Source organism: Cupressus sempervirens, chromosome 8 (genome assembly GCF_028749045.1).
Source record: "Cupressus sempervirens isolate cs-2001-9-10 chromosome 8, ASM2874904v1, whole genome shotgun sequence".
NCBI lineage: Eukaryota > Viridiplantae > Streptophyta > Pinopsida > Cupressales > Cupressaceae > Cupressus > Cupressus sempervirens.
Genome location: NC_143125.1, coordinates 375357063 through 375370701, shown reverse-complemented (window position 1 = coordinate 375370701; position 13639 = coordinate 375357063).

The window sequence follows — 13639 nt, the reverse complement described above, 5'->3', positions numbered from 1 at the left end:
AGTTGTGCTCTTTAATACTAATCTAGATAAATCACCAGGACCTGATGGCTTCCAAGCTTTCTTCTTCCAACAATGTTAGGACATAATAGGAGAAGAATTATGGAAAGCTCTAGAAGCTACTCAGAATGGTGGATCAATACTAACAGAAATCAATCATACATTCTTAACACTTATTCCAAAAAAAAATGAAAGTGTAGCACCTGGGGATTTCAGACCAATTGCCCTATGCAACACTATTTATAAAATTTTCTCAAAAATCTTGGCAAATAGCCTCAAAAGATTTCTTCGAAAGCTCATATCGGAAGAACAAATAGGCTTTTTCCTAGGAAGATCTATACTAGATGGAATATCTATTATCCAAGAAACTATACACTCTACAATTAAAAACTATGAAGCCTGCATGTTTCTTAAACTAGATATTCAAAAAGCATATGATAAAGTAGACTGGAGGTTTTTATGTAAAACCTTGGAAGCTTTTGGCTTCTCGAAACAATGGATAAATATCATCTTTCAATCTATATTTACCCCTAAATTTTCATTTCTTATCAATGGTACCCCAGAAGGGTTCTTCAATACCTCTAGAGGTTTTAGACAAGGTGACCCGATCGCACCATTCCTATTCATCATTATGGCAGAAACATTTGGAAGGGAAATCAAAGTAGCGCAAGCAGAAAACAAAATCAAGGGAATCAAAGTAACTAAAGATGTAGAAAATGCAACTCATCAACAATTTGTTGATGACACGATGCTAGCAAGAACAGATACTTTGGATGAGGCAGATCAAATGAAACATATCTTAGAAACATATACCAAAGCTTTGAGGCAAGTCATTAATGTTGAGAAATCAAAAATCTTTTTCTTAAACACTTCCGAAGAACTAGAGGATCAAATCTGCAATAAGTTTGGGTTCAAAAAAAGGACCCTACCATTTAAGTATCTAGGAATATTCCTGGATAAAGCTAACAAAACTAATCTCGGATGGGAAAAAACTCTTAAGAAAATAGATAATCAAACAGAATCGTGGAAAGGAAGATGGTTGACCAAGGCCGGGAAAACTACAAAAATCAAGGCAGTTTTATTAGCAATTCCAACCTATCAACTCTCCTACTCACAATTACCCAAGAATATCAATCTCAAAATGGAAAAGAAACTTCGTGATATTTTTTGGAATGGACTAGAAGACAAGAAAAAAGAAACCTTAATCAGTTGGAGTAATATTTGCAAACCTAAAGAAAATGAGGGTCTAGGAATCAAGAATCTAGAATGGTAGAACAAAGCACTAGTAGCCAAACAAGTCTAGAGACAATATCATGAAAGGGATAGGAAATGGGCCAGAATCATATTTAACAAATATCTCAACCCCTCAAATAGCACATCATTATTCAGAATAAAAGAACCTCCCAAAGGTTCTAGGGGTTGGAACTTCCTAATCCAAAGCCAGAATTTCATCTAAAAATATCTTACATGGGACATAGGGAAAGGTGATAAAGCTTTATTTTGGGAAGACTCTTAGAACGGATATCCCCCACTTATCAATTCTGACATAAACCCTGAAGCAATTTCTCTCCTCAATGAAACATGGGGAACCAAAGTGGAAAACTACATAGAGGAATTTGAATCCGAATTATGCAAGATATGGAAATGGAAAACTATTGCTAATTGTGGGCTAAATCAGATGGATAAAGAAAATTTGGAAAACATCTTAAAAAGCCAACCAATTTCAGTCAAAACTAGGGAAGACAAACTAATTTGGGCAGCCTCTAAAGATGGAATTTACAAAGTCAAAGAAGGCTACAGAATGATTACAAATTCCCAGAGATGGGAAGTCAACTCACTTCCACTAAACCTATGTTGGGACCCAGCAGGACTCCCCAAAGCTGGGATCTTTCTATGGGCTACCATGCAAAAGAAAATTCTAAATGCAAATAGAATTAAGAAAATGGGAGTAGAAGGACCGACGAGATGCATATTATGCAAATATAACGAAGAAAATGTAGATCATCTCTTGTATGAGTGTAAATTTTCTCAGGAATGTTGGAGGTGGATCCAATGCAAACTGAAATGGTCCGCCCCTCTGGCTGGGAAATGGTTAGACCACCTCTTGGGTTGGCCTAAAGATACATCAATTAATGTATATGGAAGATTGTGGAATATTTTCCCATCAATTCTAGCATGGGAAATATGGAAAGAAAGAAATCGCCGTATCTTTCAAAACCAAAGTCTAGATGAGCAAGCTTTCTTTACAAAATTAGAAGTAGCCATCCTAGAAGTTATGAATAGTGACCTAAAGAAGAGACCCAGAGAAGAAGGAACATTTTTAGAATGGGATGTAAAGATCAAAAAATCATGGCCATTGCTAATTAATCCCACTCTATTTTATATAAAGAAAAACAATCTAGCTAGGCAAACCTGTAAGTGGGAACCCCCACCACCCAAATGGAAGAAATTGAATTTTGATGGGGATTCAAGAGGAAATCTTGGCAAGGCAGGCATAGGATGTATTATAAGGGATGAATCTCGAAACTGGGTAGCAAAGAGATCAAAATCATTGGGAATAACAACTAACAACGCAATAGAATTTGAAGCAGTATAAGAAGGAATTAAGCTATGTACTAGCCTCAACATCAAAAGGATCATGATTGAAGGAGACTCTCAAATTATAATTAACACCCTTAGAAAAGGAAAAAATCCAAACTGAATACTAAATAATAAACTTGAAACAATCATCAACCTATTAAAAATCTTTGAAGAAGTAAGATTCTCACACATATACAGAGAAGGCAACAAGGATGTAGATAAACTAGCTAATAAAGGAATAGATGGGGAAAATTCATTAATATATAATCAAAGTATATGTATCCCATAGTTGTAGACTTCTAATTATTATTGTATCTCTCTCATTAGTAATCATTAAACATCAACTAGGCTCTATACCATATTAAGGCATATCATTCACTTGTGTTACTTATCTTTGCCATTATCATTTTTAGAGGAAAATCTACACACATTTAAGCATCCTCATCATAATTTAGGCATCCAGATCTTTCTGATTCACATCTATTTATATGCTTAGGTAATTTCTCCTCATCTTAGTTTTTAATTAGAGGTCTGTTATACTCGCTTCATGGACACCAACATATGTCTCTTTCATGCTTTTGAAAGCTAAACTATGGCTTTCTGTGGCCTGATAAAGCAAGAAAGGTGGAACTAGTTGTTCAGGCCTATTGATGACATGAGCCATGTTGCTGTCAGTCGAGCATTGGGAGAAGGGGCATTTAGCTATGACTACTCATGGAGGACCAACAACGATGTCATAGGGCTCTAGGTAGGATGTTTAGTGAGGATAGGGTTGGAAAAATGGGATATTATTAGGTTAACCCATAATATCTTTGATCCCAGCTGGCTAGTAGGGTTGGAAATTGTAGTAGCCAACATAGACACTATGCTTCGAATTTCACTCCCGAAGGCTTACATGGAGCTCGAGTTGGATAGTCCAGAACTTGCAAGAAGCCTGAGATGACCATGTTTGGTGATAAGGGACAACATACTGTTTTTCAATGAGTGGCCTAAAATGGAAGCGAGTATAAACTTCCTACTCAGATGGAGAGGAATTATTGAAGACCTAGGTACAAATTGGCTCTTAAATTACCTAAGGGCCTTTAATGCATATATACATCCGGATGCAGACCTCACCAATTTGGAAAATGTGGAGTTCTGCTTACCTAATTACGATCGGTTGAGCAGAGGAAGGAAAACCTATGAATTTTTGCCTGGTGCAAATGCCACTAATATGTGGGAGGCTTCAGAGATAATCATGGTCTTTAATAAAAATGTTTGACAAATGTAGTATCTGGGCTATTTTGATAGTAAAAAATGAGTCATATAGTAAAGGAAATAGTATCTATAATAAGTATAGGAACCATATTTTGGTTATCAGTCGGTTAAATAGGTTTATATCTTGAATAGCTGATAACAAGGGCACATTTTCAAAGATGCGCTTATCTCAAATCGAATAGCAGCTTGTATATTTTGAAATGTATATACTTAAATTAGCATATATGAAGATAATATGAATATATAGTTCAGTTGCTCTATCTAGTTTTGAGTCTCTGTATGATCTGATTACTAGGATCTAGGACTATTACAGAGAAATGCTAACTGATTACATAAAGTTAATTAAAACCTTTAATGAATCAAATTAACTTAATTGAAATAAGAGAACAACAAGATTAAGTTGATAAAAGAGAAATTGGGGGAAAGAAGACACAAACAATTTGATCTCAGAGTTTATCTGTATGGACTACATCTCCGGGTCCTACTCCAATAGGGGGACCGATCTGATTATCTCCAAAATCAGGTACAAATGTTTATAAATCACTTCTTTCAAGTACAATAACATCACACTGTTCTAAAGTACAGGATTGATCACTTAAAAAATCTCCCTTACTCTTAGCACTTGGATGTTCTCTCCATTTTTTGAATGCCCTCTAAGAGTCTCCTAACCCTCTTTTTATACATAAAATTAGCCAAATTAAGGCTATAAAAAAAATGATAATTTTAGGGCCTTCAACTAATTACCCTTCGAAAATACCCCTTAGCCATTTAAAGGATTCGACTATATGCAATTTTGGGGTTAAAATAGTAACAAATAACCTTATTTTACTAAGGTTGGTGGACTTTGGCTAAGATTAAATAAAAACTCATGCATATCAATTTTTAAGCACTAAAATGGCGCAACGGTCAGCAATATTTTATGATAAGCCATCGGCCGGGGGTTCCAACCCCGCTAGTGGTCTCCCTTCTTTAAATTGCGCTCGCCAATGTTTAAAATTATATTGCCGCCAATATATTTCAAAACTCATGCTTGGTCTAGTGGTTAAAGTGTTAATTTTGGAGGTCATTGGTCATGAGTTCAAATTTGAATATGAACTCTCTTTTTAGTTTAGGGAAAATAAACCTTCCTTCGAGATGCCACATGTCGAATGTTGATAATTTTGCTGACGTCATGATGACACCATCAATATTCATCTCTTACTTCGAACTTTAAAATGGCATAACTTTCATGTACAGACTCCTTTTTTGATGAAACGAACACCCTCAAAAAGCTCTCGACGAGCTCTTTGATTTGAAATCCATTGTTGACCACTTTGGAGATGATTATTTTTTCACCTTTTTGATGACCTTTGTACCTAGTTTGACCAAACTTTGACCGGCCATTACTCGAGCATTCAGACTCCATTTTCACTCGTTTGAATTGCGTTGGGTCTAGAATTTCAAGAACTTTAATTTGGTGTTGATTATTGGAGTTTTGAAGATACTTCAATTTTGAGGAAATATCTCCCTGGATCACTGTATTTTGATGCAAAAGTCATTATGTCATTAATCTTGGGTTCTCATTGTTTACATGATTGGTCTTTTCGGTCTCTCCATAACTAGTGAAATCAACATAGTATTTTGTTCAATCATATTAAATTGTGGGAAACCTATGAAATCAATCAATTAATTTATGCCTGCATACCTTTTAATGATTTCCCAGTTTTCATCATCATTTACAAGTGCACTGAAATATCACATGTATCTGCCTTTTGTTGGAATCTGCTCCCTTCGAATTTTTTTTAAAAAAAGATTAAGATTAAACAATTTATTTCACTAACCCCTAACACTTCGTGTTATTTTATTATGTGGTGATTCATTAATAGGTTCTTAGCTGTAAGAAACCCAATCGATTAATAGAGATGTCTGAAGTATTATTGATGTAAAAATTGGGAGAAGATGTAAGATTTATTGAGATTGGGGTATGCCCCTTTTATAAATGTATAATATAGGACTACTGTCTCGGGCAATACTGGAGGTTTTCTTTCTCTGTTATTTCCTACCAGTGCCCGTCAGAATGGAGGAACTCTTGTAATACATTTTTTTCATTAATAAAATATAACAAGGCTTAGGTCGTTTATCGATCAAAAAGAAAAAAGAAAAAGACAAGCCTCGAAATTTGTGGGTGAAAAGATTTAATTTGCCATGTGGAAAGATTCGATTTTATTGGCAAAGTCATCATCAAAATAAAAATGATTATGTATCATTATTGGCAATTGGTTCGAGCATGGGACCCAATTTTCATAAAGTGCAGGCGATGTAGCCACCCCAAAAGTGCAAAAAAATTTGCCAAACTCTGGGTCCCTGATGAGTGAGATTCATCATTTGGTGAATATTCACCACTAAAGTAAACCTTAGCCACTACTTATGGGAATGGCAATTCATATATGTAATCTTTGTTTCTGGAGCCACTTCTCAATGAAGATTTTGAGTTACCAGAGCCAAGCTTTCGATACAAAATTCTATTTCACACCAATCTCAATTAGCAAGCCCTAGCAATGAACTGTTAGTTTTTTTATTTAGATTATCAATCACTTTTGTTTTATTTCTCTAACCACCACTAAACTTGTCTTATTTTTTAGCTATGACAATTGCTCCCAAATGTCTAAAATTTTCCAAATGAAAAAGTGGAAAACTTAAACATTCAATGTTTGAAAAATATTAAATACAATCTAATGTGGGAAACATAAACATGAATGAGAATATTTAGGTGGACACATTGTGAAAATATTCTAAAAGCCCTTACAACTTAATTAAAACAAAATCTATTTTAAATGACAGCTTGTTAAGAAAATGTTTGTCCAAACATGTAAAATGATATTACTCAGTATTAAAATATGTACTCACTTAGTTTTTGAAAATAAAAAGACCATTTTAAAAAGCAACCCATTTATAAAAAAAATCATGACACATCACAAAAAAGACTCAACATTACTAAGCTATTAATGCAATATACATCATTACTGCTTTACTTGTAGCATCACAAAAAAAAAATCATTTGTATTTCTAGGTAGCTATGCATTAGCTACTCCTCTTATAATAATACAAATATGATAAAGCTTATAATCCATTATAAGTTTCTCTTCAAGTTGTAAGTTGCTATTTTATTAGACAAAGTTTATAGGACAAAAATATATACATTTTAGTTGAAGGCATTCAAAGCTAAATAATACTTCATTCACTTTAATATAAAAATAGTTTGGAAGTTCATAGTTATTAATTATTTGAGGATAATAGAAGTAATTAGATTGTTAATTTCTTAGTCAAAGTTAATCATAATAGATCTATTATTTTAAAAATTATGAAGATAAATTAAAAATGGTTTTTCAATTTTATAGACTATAATTATTGTCATTGTCTTTATTAAAAGCAATCAAACAATTTTCTTAAAGAAAAAATAATTTAATTATATAAATATGAACTCCCCAAATGACATATAATGTGGCGATTAAAAATATATATAACAGACTTTCTTCATTTTGAAGCAAGCAGTGATTTCAATAGAGAAAAGAAATAAGGCTACTACGGAAGTCAACTATTCATTTTGAGGCAAGAAGTGATTTTGATAGGGAAAAGAAATAAGGATACTACAAAAGCCATCTGAATTCAAAGTTCTATTTTCAAATGGGAAATGTATGACAATTATGGCTTGTTAATTAAAATGAGAACTTACATGAGATAAGGTCTCACAAGTCAACAAACTTTCTTAATCAAGAGACAATAGAAAAAAATTCTCACAACCACTAATTACTTTTCACAATCTTAAAATTTAAGATATATAGATTTAGACTATTAAAAAATGTCGTTTTATAATATACATAAATATTTCTTTTAATAGAAGTTACTAATCATAATTATAAATTGTCAAAACCACAAGAACTTAATAACTCTTTAAATTTTGAAAGATTTTAAATCTAAAACCTTACCAATCTGTATAGACATACAAAAAGAAGCAAAATTTAAATTCTACTTGAACTGTAAACCAATTTCTTAAACATTTTTAGATTCCTCAACATCATAGAAAATATTTATCTTAAACATGAAGATGGCAAGCCATGCATATTGATACTCAATTCTCAGTAATGTAGTTGGTTTCCTTGGTTTCCTGCAACAAATATAATTAAGTTGGAGTTACAAGATTAACATATATAATTGTTAAAAAATGTCTATATTTATAAATATTTATGGTTGGTGAGTTTTCCATGGTTCATTAGGTTAAATAATGCCACATTAAAATATAATAATGTTAATCTTCTCATAAATTTCATAAAGAAAGAATTCATGAGAAGTAAATAAATAAATTAACTTACCCTTTGTAAACCAACATGATACAATTTCTAAATGAGTCTACCAACCACATGTTTTCATTTCTCACTCCCACTAGAAACACAACTATTATACACTTTGCAATGCTCTCTCTCGTTCCTTCCATCCCAAATTCCTTGGTTATTCTCGCAATTGTGATTATAATTGTACCATCTTAAATTGGACAAACTCCACTTTAATGAAAGTTTGGCACCTATTTAATGTGAGATCATCAATCTCCTTGCACCTTTCATTTATTTTTCCCTTTTTTTTCCTTTCTCTTAAGTGGAATTGTGGTAAAACCTAATAGATCCTCTGTAAAGCTCCTATTTTCATGATGTTAAGCTTGAGGTAGGACCTATCCTCCTAGGTCCTCCCTTCCCTTCATCTATCCACTTGGAATCTACTCCTTGCACCATAACAAATATATCTCAGATTTTGCACCTAATTGTAGAGATCTAGGACCTGTTTTGGGATCTTGAAGGTTATGGGTGTTAGAGTAATTATTTGTTCGCACTTATCAATTAAATCACTTTGATTTAATTAATTAAGTTGCCTATTACTCTGGTTTGCTTAAGCTATCTTGTAGGTGTATATAATTAATATTTTATTAATTATATTGTGCAACCTAGCTTTTTTAGGCTTTAGGTTACCCTTTTCAGGTTTTGATCTCCTATATAAGGATTGATCTCTTTGTATTTTTTTATTATGAAGATCCGTTGAATAATATTTTCTTCGTCTCAATTTTTCAGATCAAACTGTCGCCTCTTCTTGTCTTTTTCTTCTCCATGACATGTTTTCTTGGGCTTCGTAGATTTGTTGTGTGCTTTTGCTCAAATCCTACATGGTATCAGAGCCAGATCTGTTGTAGCTTGTTTGGTGTTTCAAGGAAAAGGGAGAACAAGGGTTTGGCAGATCCGATCTGGTGTTTTTTCAGGCTTTTTCTGAGAAAATAGGGGGCTCACTAATTTTTAGAGCAGTTTGAGGCCAAACAGACCTCACGAGTGGATTCAAAAGGCATCAAAAACCCTTGTTTTGATATAAAATTTGTCCTATTTGGACAACGTTGATCTAGGAGGCAAAATTTTTTTGTCGTATAGGGCCGTATGGCCTCTACACGTAATCCAAGACATGAAATTGTTAAAAAAATTGCAAAAAAATTACACTGCGGCAGTTAATTAACCGTAGCGGAGCCGCTAGCGGTCACCGCTGTCGGCCACCGCTAGAGGTTATCACTGGCGGTCCGCCAGCGGCCCGCAGTGGCTCTGTCGGTGGCCACCACTATTGCTCTGCCCCGCGGCAGCCCACCACCCTCCCGCCACTCGGCCGCTGCTCCACCGGTGGTGGAGAGTTTTTTTTATTAAAAAAAAAAAATTCATGCATTCCGGAGGCCCTGGTGGTTTTTTCTCTATAACTTGAGCATACGAACGTATTTTTTCAATCTGAAAAATGCGTCGAAAAGCTGGTTCCAAGACGAAGATGCTAGTATATGTGTTTTTGGGTTTTGATACAATTTGGTTGCCTATTTTGGTAGTCAAAGCTAGATGTTCTGTTTTGCACTTCGAGAGGCGTATCTTGAGCATCTGATCTCTGATTTTGGACTTCTTTATATCGCTAGAAATCTCTTTCTGTGCTCTTTCCAGTGATGCTAGTTGTTGTTCTAGATTTTGTTCCAGGCACATCCTATTTATTCTTTTGCATTTTAGCATTCTGGTGGATATCCTATTTGTTTCAAGTTTGGGGATCGATTTTGTTGCTTCAGATATTTCGTTTTGGGCTCTACCTTCTGTTGTTTCAGCCTTTTTTTTTATATCATTGTTGATTTTCATTGTAAGCATCTTTATGCAACGCACTAAGATAAAGTGCTACTCTTGCATTTTGGGATCATTTTCATCATTGTGGTTTGTTGTACTCGCACTATTTTGTAAAGTGCCATGGGGAGGTTAGTTGTTTTCCGCTTATAGGCCCTCTTTCTCTTTTGCCTCATGCAATGTCGATGACATGTGCCTTTATTGGTGTCTGTACCTCACTCTCGATGTGTCTGGTTCCTGTGTTGTAGGAGATTTTTTGGCCCACCTTTTCAGTTGCCTATCACCTCACCTGCATTAAGGGGGGGTTATATTATTGTTCTATGCTACTTTGGTTGATGGTTCATTGGTGTGAGCTATGTATTTAGTACCTGATCCTACATACTAGGCGATTGCAATGGCTAGCTACCTATGCATTTCGGTGAGATGGATCATCTACCATATAGACACGCTCGGTTCATGCCTTCTATTTCCATGGAGGTTCTACAGATCAACATTTTGACAGAGTTTTGTGGTTCTTCATGCTTCAGTGATTCTCTTCTGATCTCTTTGTTCCTTCTTCTGGAACATTCTTTGCTATCTCTTTTTGGAGTAGGGTTTTTCCCATGTGGTTTTCTCTATTTCTCCTCTTTATAGAGATTTTGTTGTGATTGGGTACCTGATCAGGCCTTGTTGTTGGGACCCAATTTTCCTGCTTTCATAGCTGTGCTAGGTTAGCTTACCTCCTGAGCTTCGCTTAAGGGGGGGTGTTAGAGTAATTATTTGTTCGCACTTATTAATTAAATCACTTTGATTTAATTAATTAAGTTGCCTATTACTCTAGTTTTCTTAAGCTATCTTGTAGGTGCATATAATTAATATTTTATTAATTATATTGTGCAACCTAGCTTTTTTAGGCTTTAGGTTACCCTTTTCGGGTTTCGATCTCCTTTATAAGGATTGATCTCTTTGTATTTTTTATTATGAAGATCCGTTGAATAATATTTTCTTCATCTAAGTTTTTCAAATCAAACCCTTGCCTCTTCTTTTCTTTTTCTTCTCCATGACAGGTTTTCTGCAAGCAGATTTTCTTGGGCTTTGTGGATTTGTTGTGCGCTTTTTCTCAAATCCTACAATGGGACCTAGTTGACAGGGGCACAATACACCCATGATGGTCCAATTAGAGGTGCAGTGTGCCCCTGATGGGCCAATCAGGGGTGCAGTGTGCCCCTGATGAGCTAATCAAGGGTGCAATGCACCCCTGATTGGAAACTATTTTGTGTCTATTCTTCGAGTCCCATGTCTAGGTATGTTTGGAGTGTTAATTCGTAGACAGGTCGACATGCAAGATTTAGTAAATTATAAGCCCTTTATAAACCCTTTCATTTTCTCTTTTTCACATAAGACATCCATAATTTCAAGCACTCACACTCAAGATCTCAAGTGTTCAAGTATTCTTCAAGCATTCAAGGCATCCAAGCAAACTCTTTATTAAAGATAAAGTATTCATGCATTCAAGCTATTGAAGGAGTTTACACTAGATCTTCCATAGCATTTCAACATTCAAGATCTCCCTTCATACATTCAAGATTCTTTCTTGCATCTTCCACATTCATCCTCTCAAGATCTACATTCATCTACATGCATTCCTAAGGTGGATTTCAAGCACATTTATTCATGAAGGTTTTGATGTCACTTAATTTTCTTTCTAGGGTTTTGAAGTTGAGTCAAAGCTATTACATCTACACACTTTATTACATTCCAAATTCAAGAGCATATTTATAGATTTACATTGCTTTTATATTAGATCTATCACTACTACTTGCTAGCATTCTATCTTTCTTTCAATTGAAGGTTAATTTCTAAATTAAGGTTTGATTGAGGCAACCCCCCCCCCCCCCCCAAAAAAAAAAAAACAACCAACAAACAAACCCTTTAGTTTGCAAGTTTCAGATCTCGGATCGGCGAATAGGTTGCGAATTTGGATACCCTTTTTTGCTCTCCATAGAATTGTGAAACTAGAATCAACATCATACATAATCAATCAGGGGCGCATTGCACCCCCAATGCTCCATTTTCCCCTCAATTATCTAAGTTGCCCCTGATAGGTCACCCAATGATTTCTAAGTTTTGTCGGTAGCGTAGTTTTCAATCCAAAAGTAAAGGAATCAACCAGGTTTTGGAGGTTGTTAAATAATCCATTTTCAGGTTTGTATTCACAAGGTATATCATCTTCCTCTCTTTCATTTCTACATACTTTATCATTTTGCCATATCCTTATATCTTTGCTCTACATTGCATATCATCTTGCTCAAACCCTCTTAAGGTGGAGGTGAGAAGGAAATAAATTTGAGTTATTCATCCCTTTTACATTAGGGTTTGCATTGATACTTCCTTGTGTATTAATCAAACCTAATATAAGGGGTGGATCTTGGTCTTCCCCCTTCATTAATGTATGGTTGGATTGCTTCCATTTTCCTACCCTACAATAAGATTTACCTTTCATTTGTTGGCACAAATTCTTCACATGTTCCAAATTGTGGGTGTGGGTGTGGATGCATATATGGTGTACCTATTTTGTTGGGTATTCACAAATGGGTGTGGATATGAGTTGGAAAATCCATTTGCAATCACTTGTTGGTGTGAGTATGATGTGGTCTTCCTCATCAATGACATTGAAAGCTAGTTGTGTAACTTGAAAATGTTGACTTTGAAGTTGTGTCATGAGCCCAAATTGATAAAAATATTTCATTAATCATGTATCAAGTAATAAGCATATCAAATAATATGATTATTAATATTTGAATATAATAATTATCACAATTTATGAATGTACAAATAAGAATACATTTGTTGTTATTGAGTATCTAAATGATATTCATTTAATCAATTATAATCACATATGTTTACAAATGAATTATAAAAATACTCTAATTAAATATATTACTTAATTAAATGACTAAATCATATTAAAACATTCATAAGGAGGAATATCGATCTACTCAACATTAAAAGATAAATTATTCCAACCTAGGGTTGCGACCCATAGTCTTATCACATATATAAATGGGATAGCATAACAAAAAGAGGGACATTCCTTGCCACCTATGCATAGATCCACATACTTAGAAGAGCATACATAAACCGCCCACGTCATCGGGAAGGATAGGAGGACATCAAAGGAAGGCTATAAAAAGAATAGCAACCCACTTAGAAAGTATCTCCATTTATATATATGTGGTGATCAACTCGTTGAAGGGGAGTATTCAAACTATTGTTGAGAAACGTGCTTCCAAGCTAGTCATCATACATGTTGAATGAGGAAAGCGTCAGCTATACCATGCACATAGAAAGGAAACACTAATATGTCATACCTTGCCACACATTTTTATAGACCAAGGTAAAGGTGATTATATTCCATAAAAGGGCAAGACAACAAAATCAAGACCCACATCAACATCACGTGAGGTAAGTGGAAACAAAGGTCATTTCCTTTATTATAAAGTAATAGTATTTTTAATTTAGTTTGTATATTATATAAGGATTTCTAAAGGATCAAAATTGGGATTTATTAAACATAGAACATTCTAATTATAGGGAATGGTCTTAAATTATATTTAATATAATATGATTCTAGTCAAGTGAAATGTAGCAGATTTGATAAGAAACTTTGT